General features: G+C 43.7%; 1 long non-coding RNA gene across 1 annotated transcript; it reads right to left on the bottom strand.

The window, feature by feature from the left end:
• Positions 1 to 4,830: 4,830 nt before the first annotated feature.
• Positions 4,831 to 13,491, bottom strand: LOC116658993. The gene is made up of 3 exons (XR_004314251.1): positions 13,481 to 13,491; positions 12,397 to 12,400; positions 4,831 to 5,360 (listed from the first exon to the last, which is right to left on the bottom strand). It is a non-coding gene; the product is annotated as an uncharacterized LOC116658993 (long non-coding RNA).
• Between the last annotated feature and the right edge of the window lie 1,097 nt (positions 13,492 to 14,588).

The raw sequence follows: 14,588 nt of genomic DNA, 5'->3' as shown, positions 1-14,588 counted from the left end.
AATATTACAATCGGTCATAAGAGATCTGTTGAAGACATCTGGATTTTCAGGACCCCCAGAATCAACACAAAAGGATTCCAACCCCCAAAGATCCCCAACCCAAGACTCTGCCAAGATAATGATCTTTCCCTGCATATAACTGGATACACACAATAGAAAGAAATTTGATGACTCCTGAAGGGATAATGTGCTTAGAAGACTGGAGTCACAGAATGTGCTAATAAGCACCAGGGAAGCTTTCCATCCATCTGAATAAGCTGCCAGGAGTATACACAAAATATACAACAGCCTTTCATCAGAGCGCTTGGGCACAACCAGAAGTTTCTGGTCTGCTTGATTAGAAAAGTAGTCAATACTTATCTAGATTCTCAAATGTTCTCCTTTTCCCATCTTGGTTTCTGAAGTGTCAAAGAGCCTTCTCGCTCATATAACCAGCAGAAGTAAGTCCACGCTAATAGAGATCAGAATACAGAACTACTCTCGACTCGGGATCCACAGAACTAATTTCTGGAAAGACACGTGAAAACATGCCTGGGCTGGAGTCTGTCTCTGAAGGAGCCCAAACGGTTTGGGATGAAGGAACTAGCACCAGACACATTGACAAAAGTCCAACAGAAAGGAAAGGAAGCAGAAGCGAAGTCAGCAAGAGCCATTTTAAAACTATATAAATAGCCAACATTAGTGTAATATTGACATTATTACACTGAAATGTAACAGCTCTTGTGTGGGGAAGCTCAGGTTCCCCGTCGGTGGAAAACCAACGATCTTGCTTACAGAGGGGTTCACTCCCCTCTCCAGCTCTGTGCTTAACTGCACCTGCTCAATCGGACTGTTCTGTTTAAAACTGAAACTTGCCCCCAACCTCCTAGCACTGGCTACTCCGATCCTGCTCTATTTTTCCCCACAGCACTGGTCTCTTTCCAATATCGGGTGCAACATGTTTGTTTTGCATACTGTCTGCTCCCCCACCTCACTAGGATGTCAGATTCACGAGGGCAGGGACTTTTGTCTGATTGCTCTGCAGCAGTCCCGCCCCTAGACCTGTGCCCGCTACATAGTAGACACTCTTTTTTTTGAATGGACTGAACAAATGAACTATATCATGGGAATAGACTCAGTTCCAGTAGCAGAGAAGAGCGGCACTTGCAAATTACAGGATAAAGAGCATGGGCATTACCGGTCATGTGACCATTTTCACTCGACATCAGACATGACCTGCCTTCCTGTGTGAGTCTAAAGCTTAGCAACATCAGCCCTGAGCCAGACAGTAAATATTTAGTGACATATTTCAACATATTCACAAATGCAGGAAAAGAAATTGAGAACTACTGAAGACGCACGGAAATAACACATAAATTCCTTATTAGTGGGGACTTGCCAACTGAACCCAGCTCGCGTGGGTAAGAACAATGTAGCAATCACGTCACACAATCCTCGGGCACAGAAAAATCCTGTCCCAGCATATCTTTCCCCATGTCATCCCTGGTATTTTGCCTGGCACCACTTTCTCGAATCTCCTACAACTTGGTGGTAATTACAACCAAATGGAAAAGAAGAACTCAATAGGAAGAGAAGAAATGAAAATGCCTGCGTCCACAGTTCTAAAGCTGAAACCACACTTCCCGCCCCACATGATATCATTTAGATCAGAAAACTATCCAAACCCTTAACTGCTAATACCAGAGTGGAGAGGAGCAGGGAGGGAGGCTGGCAGAGAAAAGACAGACTGAAAGCAGGATTCTGGAGGAGGGGAGAGAGCTGGTGAAAGCTTGTCTGGCTCGTCTAAGGAAACATGGTTGGGAAACAGGTCAAGAATCCTTCGGAAAATAAAGTTTTCACATGTGATTTGTGGGTAAGCATCTTTGTTTATACATCATCCTAAAGGCACTAGATTCCATTTCTATGACTTAATTTTATGGCCTTCCTGGTTAGGGCTTCTCTTGGTTGCCACTTAGCTGAATTTATTTATTAATATTGTTACTTTTTTTTATTGCTCTGGGGCCAATAACAATGGTGCGGATATGCTAAAATTAGCTTCCCAAGAAGCGAAAAATCTTCTGGTACATTTATAGAAAGGAGATCTTGAACCCATAGGATTATCTGTAACTCACAATGTGCTAGCTTTTACCTGCCCAAGCAGGTGGTCCCTAGAGCTCAAGGCACAGATTAAAATAGAATTTTCAAAACAAGGTCTTTTTAATTATTCAAATTTATGAGCATATTATTCACCTGCCATGGAGTTTGCATTGTTCTTGAGGACTCAACTAAAGGAAAGAAAAGAGGGCAATCTGCAGTGAAATAAAAACAGGGTGACCTATTTCTAGTTAAATCAAGCCTCTATCCCAGATGGGTCATTTTGTAAATTAGAAAAGCCACATGTAGGGGGAGGGTATAGCTCAAGAGGTAGAGCGCATGCTTAGCATGTAAGAAGCCCTGGGTTCAATCCCCAGAACCTCCTCTAAAGATAAATAAACCTAGTTACCTCCCCAATAAATACAATAATAAATAAAATACTTTTTAACAAAAGAAAGAAAAGCCAGATGCAATGTCTTTGTACAAAAGGTGTGAATGGGAAGAGGGAGAAGGGATGGGAGGGACTCAGGAGGTTTTTTAAAATTTTTTTTGGGGGGGGGGTTGTTTTTGTAGGGGGGTAATTAGGTTTATTTTATTTATTTGTTTATTTTAATGCAGGTACTGGGGATTGAACCCAGGACCTTGTGTGTGCCGAGCATGTGTTCTACCACTGAGCTGTAACTCAGCCCCCAGGAGACCATCTACTTTAACTTCTGTCTCCAGGGAAGGATGTGCCCAAGCTTTCCATGGTTTCTCCTTCTTTCCAGGGTCAGATGTATGACAACTTCCCTAAATTGCTGGGTTTTACCATTTGGAAACTGATTTTTAAGCCAAGCCTCCAGCTTGTCAATGGTATTTATGCCTGCTTCTCCTTCCTCTCTCCTTGGTAGAATAACTGTTTGCCATTCCCTTCTTTATAAAAATCCTCACCTTTGGTAGTCAGTTCTTAAATTTTGCTTTGGGTTTTCTAAGTGCCAGAAGGGTGTGTGTGATGGAGTGTTAAGTAGGTCAGGCTAACTGGCACTCAGCCCACAATCCCCCAGGACAGTCAGGATGAGCAGGGTCTCCTCTCTCCTCCTCCATCACCTTGCCAAGTCTCTTCTCTTTCTTTCCTTGGGGACTACACAGAGAGGCTGCGTATTCCAGGAAAAAGCAGAGGGCAGCCGGGGCCCTAAGCTCTGGGAGTTGGGTAAGGTTAGTGAGAAGAGGGAAAAATTCATTCTACCTCAGAACTGCAAAAGACACAGGCCTACATCAGAGTAAACCCCTTCGTACCCCGGGTGGATAAGCAGCATATTATTTAAATCTGTTGTTGATTCGAATAAATATTTACTTAAATTAACAAGTTTTTGAGAATAATAAGAAGCAGGGGCGGGGCAGGGGGTTATAACTCAGTGGTAGAGCATGTTTTTGCTTAGCATGCATGAGTTCCTAGGTTCAATCCCCAGTACCTCCATTTAAAAATAAATAAATAAATAAAAATGAACATAAATACAAAACAGAAACTGACTCATAGACATAGAATACCAACTTGTGGTTGCCAAGGGGGAGGGGGCTGGGAAGGGACAGACTGGGAGTTCAAAATTTGTAGACACTGACAGGCATATGTAGAATAGATAAACAAGGTTATGCTGTATAGCACAGGGAAACATATAGATGATCTTGTGGTAGCTCACAGTGGAAAAAAATGCGACAATGAATATATGTATGTTCATGTATAACTGAAAAATCGTGCTCTATGCTGGAATTTGACACAACATTGTTAAATGACTATAACTCAATAAAAAAACGTTTTAAAAAAACACCACTTTCTACTTAACTAGTCTATGTACACTGTGAGGTTGGATTATATTATTTGAATTTGAATAAACAAACTAAGTCAAACATAAATAAATAAATAAATAAACCTGATTACCTCCCTCCTCCTGCAAAAAAAAAAAAAAAAAAAAGCAGCAGCAAAAAAAAACACAAAACTACACAAATGAAAAAAGAAGAAGCATTTACTGGAAGAACAGAAGCTATCTGAGAATATGAACATAGAACAGGGAAAAGTGGAAGAGGGCAGACAGACAAGCATGCAAAAAGCATCCTGAATGTCTCCTTCCGTGATGCTGTTTGAACATCCTGGGCTTCTTTTTCCTCAGTATTTGGTCTAATCTAAATCTCCAAATTCTAGAAGGACACCTGATCTGTTAAATTCAAACAACGTGCACAATCATTATATTCAAAGAACTTTAATAGCCAAGCCCGTTATAATGCATATTCACACTAAAATCCTTATATAATTAATAAAGGGGCCCAGATGGCATCAGATTAAAAAACAAAAAAAAAAGCAATTACAGGTGTGTGCAAATTAGAATTTTGCCACAGTTGGAGGTAATTCAGTCACATTTTTTTAAAAGAAAAAAATTGGTAGTAAATAATTTGGTAGCAATTTTTTTGGTAAGTTTAAAAGTATTTCTCTCCTATACATCTCAACAATACATACAATCGTTTGGTTAAAGTCTTCATTTTATCAGAGAAATAATGAAAAAAGGCACAAAGGAGTCTTAAAAACTAAGCTTAGTTAAATTTTTTAGAATTGTTACATATTTAGGATTTTTTTCCTACTTAATCAGGACAGATTAAAAAAAGTCATAAGTTTGGAGAAATTAATGTCTAAAGATATCCAAGTGAAGGACATTTTTATTTTTCAGTAAGACAAAGAGTGAATATTTTTTACTGTATTTCACAAGCAACAAAATCCACTAAGCTCTTGTTACCATGTAAATAAAAAAAAATTAAGTCATCACAGGGTTATAATATTAACCGTGGTAAAAACGTATATAGACTTCGTTGTCCGTTTTATGCTGCATCCCTATTTCTTGAAACAGCACATTCTATTAGAGAACATTTTCACAATCAGCCGTGTTTTAACCTTTCCAATTCCAATCCCTTGTGTCTTTCTAGGAGAAAACTGCAAAGAAATACGTAGAGGTTGGGGAAAGGCCACCATTCACATCCCTGCAGCAGAAAGCTGCTTTCTTGTTCCACAGCACACAGGAAACTTCTCATTGTGTGCTTGCTCGGGAGGGGCGTGCATTATTTAACGCCACAGTGGGTCAGGGAACAGAGCTGGTAAAGCATCTCCCTGAAAATAGTGAAAGGCACTAGAAAAGAGGTTCACAGTAGGCAGAAATGAATCCTGATACTTGAGAAATCGATTTAAGAATCTGGGCAAACAAACGGCTCTCCTTCCATATTCAAAGTAAAACAAGATCGAGAACAAAAAAACCTCTAATAATTGACTCAAGAGGAATAAAACTATTGTAAAATGGTCTAAGCCAAATAACCGAACTAATAATTTTTTAAATGCCTCATTCTGAATCTAGAAGTGTTCCTTAAAGCTCTGACACTGAAAGCATCTTTCCTTAAGACAGAAATATCATTTTACCTTTTGGTTCAGAAAGCCACTAATTAACATTCAATTTTTAGCTTAAATAGCCTTCCTACTTGTCTCCTATCCGCCCCCACCCTTCATAAGGAATAATGACAGGGTGGGGCATCATTGTAGAAAAAGCTCTCCGACACAAAAATGATACCCACGGTTTCAGGAAGCAAACCTAAGGTCCAACCCAAGTTGGGTATTTTTTCTCCCCCTTCTGTGTAATGCTGCCACTGAACTCCACCCAGATTTGAGCCTACTTCAAAGGCAGAGGGAGAAAATGCCGGAAATAAAAAACCCCAAATGATCTCCTGCATATTTTCTGATCATCAATGGCATTCAGAATTCTGAGGGTCGAGTCATGCATTATGAATGAATGGGTTTCCAATGGTAACTGGGAACCGTGGCACTCCACCCCAGGGTTCTCGAACAGAGGGCACGGTGGGGGAAGGGTCGAATCGCACATTCTCCACCCTGGGGTACCAAGGGAGGAGTCCTGCAAAATTTCATCCCCATCTTCGTACCCAAAAGGGAGACGCAGGGGGGAAAAATCTTATATTTAAAATAGACCGAGATACATATTAAAATAAAGACTAGTAAAAATCAAAATCTCATCAGATCACATTAGAAACTGGATGAGAAAAATCTTGCATGACTTTCTTCCCAGTGTAGTTAATTTGATGCCTTTGTTTAAGCAAAGAATGGGTCTCCCTATATCTTATAGTTAGAACATACAGCATCACCAAGAGAGAGACGAGTTGGGGGTTCGGGGGCAGAAAAGAGACAGCAGGAGAAATTAGTTATTCACCTGGCATAAGACGAAGCAATTCGAACATTTAAGACCTACCCATTTCTGCAGACAGACTAATTAACGAGGCGAAGAATTAAATCCTCCCCAGCCTGGCGCTGCAGCCCCGCGGCAACCCCAAAGAACAATGCGCATTTCTGTTAACATCTCAAGTTTGGAAGCACCATGCAAAGAGACTGGTTAAAATTCCCTACCATGCAGAGCAGCCATCATCAGAAGCCCAGCATATCTTCTGCTCTATGGAGTGATGTGCCAGCTCATGAACAGAACAGAAGAAGAGAAAAACGGAGGAAATAAGAGAAGGCTCAGGAAAGTCGGCAGGAATGTTTCTGGGTCATTAACAAGTGGGAGACCCCATTCGGTATTCAAAGCAATCAATCTTTATCTCACAGGACATCTTTTTCTCACTCAGCGTCTGTTGAAAAGACTGCAGCAAACCAAGCAAGGGATTATGGGATAGGGATGCAGCAGCGAGCTGCAATGAGATTCGTGGGTGGCTTGCTCTCCCCTCTGAGTCAGCAGTCAGCTGTTTCCACGCTCTCGTGCTGGGCCGCGAGGTCCACCACCAGGAGGGGACTGCACGGTTAACTGGAGGGAGAGGCAACCGGAGCCCACCTCCCCGCGCAACGCAGCCTGGACCCGCGAGGAGCTGCAAATCGGAAAGAGGGCGTGCTGATCATCTAAAAGATGATGCAGTGAGAAAAGACTCCGGAAAGAAAATTAGGCATACGGGACCTCAGTCTGAAAAGTTCAAATTTAGAGGAGCGTTCTGGGGGAGTGTGAGAGCGCACACGCACTTCCTTTGGTTAGGAAAAAAAAAAGTGATGATGAGAGGGAAGAGTGGTAGAGTGCATGCTTAGCATGAACGAGTTCTGAGTTCCTGGGTTCAATCCCCACTACCTCTATTAAAAATAAATACATAAATAAGCCTAATTACCCTCCCCCAAAAGAGCGATGATCTATTTCCTTAGACTGTCCAAGCTTGAAACACAAATGCAAATTTAAAAAAATGCAAAACAGCCCGGTTCAACAAGCCTCTGCTGCCTTTTTTCCCTTCTTGGTATTTACCCAGAAAGGGCCTATAAAATATAGGTCCTCAAAGTCAAATAATGCAAATGACATTTCCCTGCTTTTTGTCGTTCTAGTCATTCAGAGAAAACGCTTATAAGTCAACGTTTATTTGATTCAGGGAATGAACAGAACCTTTCGCTTTTCTGATGATGCAAAAGTTTTCAGTTAAAGGTTGAGAAACTTGTCGAACTTTATGTATTTACATAATTTGATTTCTTATTAAGTCATTCAACTGATTTTAAAAAGGTTTTAGTAAGATAAAAATGATCAGCAAGCAGCCATATAAAAACAATTAGATCTTCACATTACAAAAAATACCTTAGAACAAAAAAATCTTACATATCAGAATAGAATTCACAATAATCCCCTTTTCTACAGTGGAGGCAGGGAACCGTATTGCATTCTATTCCTTGGCTAGTTACTAGTTTAAAAGTAGACATGGGGGGGGAGGGTATAGCTCAGTGGTAGAGTGTGTGCCTAGCATGCACAAGGTCCTGGGGTTCAATCCACAGTACCTCCATTAAATAAATGAATAAATACACCTAATTACCTCCCCACTACCAAAAATTTTTTTAAAAAGTAAAAAAAAAAAAAAAAGACTCCTTTAAAAAAGTGGACACTAATCATTTTTATTTAAATAATAAAACTGAATTTGCATATTTGATTACATTAATATTAATCACATTCTTACTGCACAGTCATTGCAGTGAGCCCTGTGAAGGAGCACTCAGCTCTGCCGAGGGGAGGGAGGTCCGAGAGAATCGAGTGAAATTGACAGACCCAGGAAATGCAGACATGCCAGTTCTGACATGCTATTCCAGGTGGTACACAGGTCTCCAAAGCCCAGGTTAACACTCTGCTTTAGAAGTTTTGCTTTGTTTTTTAACAGCTTTATTGAGAGAGAATTCACATACCATATAATTCACCCATTTAAAGTGTACAGTTTAATAGCTTTTAGTATATTCACAGATGTGGGCAACCATCACCACAGTCCATTTCAGAACATTGTCATCACCTCAAAAAGCTGTATTCTTTAGGTATCCCCCCTACTTTCCTATCCCCCACAGTCCTAAGTAAGCACTAATCTACTTTCTTTGTAGACTTCCTATTCTGGGCTGTTACGTGAATGGAATCATATAATACGTCGTCTTAGGTGTCTAGCTTATTTCACTTAGTGTAACATTGTCAAGGTTCATCCCTGTTGTAGCATGTGTCAGTACTTCATTCTGTTATATGGTTGAAAAATATTCCATTGTATAGATATAACACATTGTGTTTATCCGTCTGTCAATTGATGGACATTTGGGTTGTTTCCACTTTTGGGCTATTCTGAATAATGCCGCTATAAACATTCATGTACATGCTGTTTGTGTGGACACGCGCTGTTTTAGAAATTTACAATTTAATTAGAAACACAGTCAGGCAAATCCCACTCGACTTTACAATGTCCTCTTCCTAAGACAGGCCAGCGCAAAGGTGACTGACTTGCTATGACAGGAGTCACTTCTTCTTCTCACTTGTGTTTCTGAGCCCATCCCATTGCCAAATTCATCGAAAGCTGGTCACTCCCCAGCACGTCTCTCTCCTGATCTCTCTCCTTCTGGTCCCCAACTCAACTCAAACTGGGGCATACAACTGGAGCGAGTCTCTTTTCTTACAAAGATGGCAGAGAAGTGGGAGGGACCCTTAGTCTTGTTGCCGGGCTTGGAGTCGGAGAATGTTCACCTACTCACTCAGTCACTCATTCCAATGGACACGTACTGAATGTCTAGCGTGAGCCAGGCACGGAGCAGGCACTGAGGACACAGAGAAGAATCTAATGGTTTCTCAGCCCTCAGGAAGATCACAGTCGAGCGTGGGAGAGGGATTAGTAAGCAGGCAATTGCAACTAGAAGTGGTAAGTGCCTTGACTGGTGGTAGTGGCTGTTGGTATAGAATGGCTCAGTTTCTTTCTGAGTTGGAGTTTGCTTGTATTGAAACCTCATGAAGCCAGACTGGGGCCACAAGAGCAAAGAGCCCAAGATCCTTGGGGCTGGTTCCCCGTACAATCTTGGAGCTGACTTCTAGGAGTTGTCCTGTCCCTCCCTTCAGAAAATAAACATGAGGGATTAACTGTGTTTCCCTTCCAGAGAATAAACATGAGGGATTAACTGTCATCACCCAGTTTGACTACGATGAACGCTGGGGAAGTATACAGAAAGGACATGTGCATAAGAACTGGATATGTGCTAACTAAAGTGGGTTTGGCAGGATCCTGGGAGAGAGGGAAATCTGAAATTACTGACCATGTATTATGTGCCAGGTTCACTCCAAGCCCTTTATATACGGCCTATCTATCCCCAATCACAGGCATTTCTCCTAGAAAATAAACTCCTTAGGACATCATATAAGGCCATTTATGATCTGACCTCTGCCTTCTTCATTTTTTTCCCACTTTCTGTTCTCCCCATTCACACTTTGGTTCCTCAGTCATGTCCCCATGCATTTTTGAGCATTGGTTCTCAACCAGGGAAGGGCATGAACCCCCTTGATGGAGTGGGAGGGTATGCATTTGGAAATGAGAAGGGGCATTTCTGGCTGTCACATTGATGGTGTGTTTGCAGGCTGTGGGCGGAGACACTTAGTGCCTGGAGAGAGGGATGCCAGCCAGCCTTCCTCCAATGCATGGGAGAGTCTCATGCAAATACGTGTCCCCACATATTGCCAAGAGCACCCACTTTGAGAAACACTGTTCTCTAGGCTCACATGCCATTTGTCCTGAGAGGAATGTTCATCCTCTCCGGACTCCTTCCCCTGATTAACTCCTTCAGATCGTCCAGAACTCAGCAAAGACACCAGGCACTCTAGGAAGGATTCTCTGCGACGCCTCCAATCCCAGACCCTCCCACGCCTGTCTGGATTGGGTGTCATCACCATATGCTTCCAGAATTCTTGCTGAAAAGGACTGACAGCTCCATGTTTTACCTCGAACTCCTCAGTCCCTATGCAGTGCCTGTCACATAATAAGTAGATGAGGAATGATGGAAAGCCTTCTACAAATGGATGAGTGACATAACATGATGTATGGGTAAACGCGCATCTCAGAACTGGAGAAGAGCCGGATGAGACACCATTAGGGAAAGGCAATTCTTCACATCTGCTTGGTGGTTTAGAATGTAGAAAGCACCTTCATAATACAAAGCAAAGCAAACCCAGAGACAGAGCAGATAGTATTATTATTTTAGTGGAAACTGAGGTTATGGGACCAGCCCAGAGTGGAGCAGCCACTATGCAGTAGAGGTGACTTCAGGCTTTGTGACTGGCAGAGTTCCCCTTTCAATGGGCCACGATGCCCTTCTAGGATGGGCAAGAGCAGCGACAGCTACCAGACAATTCTGCAGTGGAACAAAGCCAGTTGATCAGGGAGGTGACATGAGAATTCATCTCATTTCAGTGAGAGATGAATATAATCAACTAGGAAGAGACAGCCCGAAATCAGGAACCTATAAAGTCTGCCTAATGCAAGCGTCATTTAGGTTTGTTTTTTTCCCTCTCTTTGCTTTCAAAGACCTCTATGAAAATTGTGCCCAAATGGTCTTCTGAAAGAAGATGGTAAGGAACAGTTACTTCCAGACTTCAATTCAGGTCTGAGTGATTGGAGAAGAGATATTGTTATGCTGGATTTCACTGGTCAGCATGCCGGGCGTGACCCCTCAGAACCAGCCTCTTCCCGCCAGTCCAGACCCATTGTGATCAGTTTGGGTAAGTGGTTTGGGTTGGACCCCAAGAGGTTCCTTCCCCTCCACTGGCAGAGGTCCTGGGGAGAAACCCCTCCCCAACATAGGGGGTTAAGGGCCATTCTTCAGTGGCTTTGGGGAGGTCCTAGACCAAACAGAACTGTTTGAAAATAACAGTGATGAAACAGAAATGACCTGCCCTTCAAGTGTCCTTAAGAAGAGAGATGGTCCAAGTTGGCCTTAACCTAGTGGGGTTATATGGATAAAAACAGATTAACCAGGGCACCAGCTGACAAAGTTACAGCCCGAGAACTCACACCAGAACTGGCCTGGCCTTGGGGTTACCACTTAATATTAAACATTTCACAAATAATTATGTGCCAGGTGGTGTACCAGGCACTGATGACACAAAAATAAATAAGACATCAGTGGAACCTCTCAAAAATCACTCCTGGGGACAGAGTTGCCTGCTTCCAAGTCACAGGCATGTTGACTGGGTGTCATGTGTCAAGATAGTCCTTCCCAGACAGGCAGAGTCTTGCAGTAAAGGTGACCCAGATCGAGCACTCTGACTCCCCATCTGGTATTCCCTCCAGATGCCTGTGTGTTTCTACAAGGTGCTGCCCCATATCCACGACATAATCCAGGTGTGGCTGCCCAGCACAGAAGACAGTGAGACCCATCCCTTCCCCTGATCTCGGCCTTATCCTTTTATCATGACCTCTGTGTTCACCCTATCTTTCCTGGCACTTTTGTCATGTTGGATCATAGGGAACAGATAACTACAATCTATGTCTAACAACTCCATCAGAAAAGGAATTCCAATTGGTCAGATATCATTTATTCTCAAGGAACCCAGGATGCTTCCTTTTCTAGGTGCTTGGAAACCATCCCATTAATATTCCTCTATAAAATTATGTTTGATAGAGTTCCTTTGCCTACAATTTGTGGCTGTGATCTTTGTAAATAAAAAGTATACTTGCCTATCTCCAGTCTTTAAGAAATTCCCCTTTTCCCTAAGATCTCATAAAAATCCAGGTCTAGGATGTGGCTATCTGCGCTCTGCATCCTTTCAAAAACTTGGACTATCATTTGTTGAAGCCAGAGGACTTAAAATGTATGGAGAGCAACTGAATTTTCTATTTTTACCTACTGTATTTGTTCCCTAGGGGTGCTAAAACAAAGTACCATAGACTGGGATGAATTATAACAAAAAAGATTTATTCCCTCACGCTTTTGGGGGCTAGAAGTACAAAAATCAACGTATTGGCAGGGTCAAGCTCCCTCCAATGATTCCAGGGGACGATCCTTCCTTATCTCTTCTGTTATCTTATAGCCCCAGCATTCCTTGGCTGGTAGGTACCTCACTCCAATCTCCACCCCTGCTGTTACATGGCCACCTTCTCACTGAACATACCTGTCTTCACGAGCCACTCCCTGCCCTGTCTCTGTTTTTCCTTCTCATAAGGACACCTGTCATTGGATGAGGGCCCATCCCTATAGCATATAAGCTCATCTTAACTAGCTACATCTGCAAAGATCTTATTTCTAAATAAGGTCACATTCATAGGTACTGGGGTTTGGGACTTTCACACCTCTTTTTGAAGGACATAATTTGACCCATAACATCTACTGTGGGTAAAAGGTAACGTGAGGCCTGGGCTGACCCAGGCCCACCTGAGAATGACCTGGCCTTCCTACAGCACTGGTCTCTCAAAAGCAAAGTTGAGATAAATGGAGAATGCTCCATCTGCCTTGTTTATGATGTGCATTAGAGGAGCTGTCCGGTGCTTACATAATTAGGATGGCATAAAAGATTGGCGGGAAAAAGGCTCTATGACTTGTATGTGTCAAGGTGAGTCCCACACACCTTGGCTTTCATCCTTCGTACATACCCGAAGTGGGTGAGGGGGAAAAGAAGCTTCTGGGCCTCCCAGTGAGATGCACGTGCTGTATCTCTTGCTTTGTATCCTTTGCCAGTGCTTACTAACCATATTATTAAATTAAAGCCTCTTGGTGTCTTGGGAGTCTGACTGGCAGCTTGAACCCACGACCGCAGGTGTGCTGGCCAGCCCAGGTCTGAGTTCTTTCTTATGAGGCTTCAGAAGCCCCTTCTCAGCCTGAAGATGTCCTTTACAGAGAAGACCCAAGCAAAACACAAGGCTCTGCGATCCCTCATACACCACACCCGAGCAGTATGCTACCCTCGCCTTATTCTTTGTCTTGCTCTCTGACAAAAATAACAATCAAAAGCAAGCAAGCAAACAGCTCTTTTGTTTTGCCAGTGTTTGGCCTGGCTAATTTTAAGCTGACTGCCTGTCCGGAGTATACCCGGAAGGTAACTTCCCAGCCCTAACTCCGGATCCTCAGTTAGACTGATGTCCACACGGATGAGCACATCAGTACCAGGTGTTGTTTTTTCTCTAAAGCAGTTTCACCGTCACAATTTTCATCTGGACAATTAAATTCACGGCGGTGCCAAGTTCCTGCTTGCCTCAGCGGCTCACGGGGTTTAATTAATCAGTGCAGTGGTTCTGACTGCCAGGTTGGAATTTGGAGTCAGGGATTCTAGGCAGCAAATTTCCCTCGGTGACGGCCCGGCCGAGGCCAGACCTGAGCTGGGCGGGGCAGAGCCGGGACCGACAGGCGCCGGGAGCCGGGAGGTGGCCGATGTGGGTGCGCCGCTAATAATGCCTGACTGGACGCGGACTTCCTCTTCCCCGCACTCTTTCCTCTCCGTCCCACGAAATGGATTATTTTTTAACCGACATGCAGTTCAGAGACAACCTTCAAAAAGTTCATGCTGTTGACAAAATAATTCTGCTTCTAGAACTCTAGTCTACGGTAAAAATCACACACACGGGCCAACCTCCCGCAGCCCTGGCTTCCCAGACCAGCCGGAGCCCCGAGAGCATTCACCGGTCCCACCGCCCGCCTGGCGGTGGTTTCCATGGCAACAGACTCCTCCCCCAGGCAGCGTCCTCCAGAGAGATGTCCGCGGCTCTGCTCACATTCTGCATCTTTTCCCCCCTACCCGGGGAGTTTTCTTTTCTGACCTTATTTCTCACCGGGAGACAGGACCACTGTATAAAATAACTGATTTAAGTGTGGCGATGGCAGCGCCAGGGACGGAGAGGGGCGCAGAGGGAGAGTCAGGCCTTTTTATGCAGTGACAGCAGTAAAGGCTGTGAGCTGGGGTATTGCCCAGACCTGCCCCCTCGGCTGATGTGGGTGCGCCCACTGCGGCCCTTTCCATCCCCTGGGACTGCGGCTCTCCCGCCTTCCGGCCCGGCAGGTTTCCCTGTCTGAGCTCACGTGACCAAAGTGCCACAGAGTCAGGCTGGGACTTTCTCTCGTTAACATGCCTGAGTTTCCTGAGGACTTCTAGGGCTCGGTTCTTTTAACCCAGAGGGTGGTACTAAAGTCGGAGTCCAGGCATCTTGGCAGGGGGAGATAATCTGAGGATGGCGGAACTTGACATCACCCGGAGGAGGCT

This window comes from Camelus ferus, chromosome 2 (genome assembly GCF_009834535.1).
Source record: "Camelus ferus isolate YT-003-E chromosome 2, BCGSAC_Cfer_1.0, whole genome shotgun sequence".
NCBI classification, from domain to species: domain Eukaryota; kingdom Metazoa; phylum Chordata; class Mammalia; order Artiodactyla; family Camelidae; genus Camelus; species Camelus ferus.
This window is presented reverse-complemented; position numbering and strand designations above follow the sequence as displayed.